Source organism: Ailuropoda melanoleuca, chromosome X (genome assembly GCF_002007445.2).
Source record: "Ailuropoda melanoleuca isolate Jingjing chromosome X, ASM200744v2, whole genome shotgun sequence".
Lineage (NCBI taxonomy): Eukaryota > Metazoa > Chordata > Mammalia > Carnivora > Ursidae > Ailuropoda > Ailuropoda melanoleuca.
The window spans coordinates 30450686-30451447 of NC_048238.1; the positions used below are offsets into that span (position 1 = coordinate 30450686).

General features: G+C 36.7%; 1 non-coding gene across 1 annotated transcript; it reads right to left on the reverse strand.

The window, feature by feature from the left end:
* Positions 1-215: 215 nt before the first annotated feature.
* Positions 216-319, reverse strand: LOC117797546. Its single transcript, XR_004622559.1, has one exon. It is a non-coding gene; the product is annotated as a U6 spliceosomal RNA (small nuclear RNA).
* Between the last annotated feature and the right edge of the window lie 443 nt (positions 320-762).

The following is a 762-nucleotide window of genomic DNA, read 5'->3' on the forward strand; positions in this document are numbered from 1 at the left end:
TATCTAGTGGTCAGAGGCCAGGGAAGCTGCTAAGCATCCCACAATGCACAAGACTGTCTCCCACAAAAAATGAGCTGTTCCAAATAGTGCAGAAGTTGAGAAACTCTGATATAGATCAATTCTTTTATTTATGTGATAAACTAGGCTACTTTCCATAGTTCCTAGCTTGTTTTGCTTTCAGATTTTAGGGATATCTTTTTGTGATTCTGGTCAGCATTTATGGTTTAGGACTGTTTTGCTTTTTGTGTCATCCTTGCTCAGGGGCTATGTAATCTCTGTATCGTTCCAATTTTAGTAAGTGTGCTGCCGAATCTAGGACAGGTCTGTTTTGCTTTGATTCCTGTGTGATAGATGAACTTAGAAATATCTATTAAGTTAAAATATCTTAATAATTAGAGAACCTTAAGGAAAAAAATGTCTAAGTGCCAGAACGAAAGCAATTGTAAGCATTTATTTGCTGTCCCGTACTTAGATTTTGTGTATCCCTGCAATGAAATTCTAACTTAGAGCTTTGAAACCAGCAAAATACAATTAGATTTCACCAGATACATCAAATTCTACAGGGTACTTTGTTTTATCGTTTCCTTCTGTGAATATTGTGCATTTCTAGAGGGTTCTTTGACACAAATGCTGCCTAAACAAAGTGACAACTGTTGAAGGCAAAGAGGTTGTGCAAGTTCAATGCCAGTTGTGAGCTATATGTGCTCACACATTTTTGATCACTGCACATGGAGCCCCAAAACTTTTCAAATGCTAATTAAA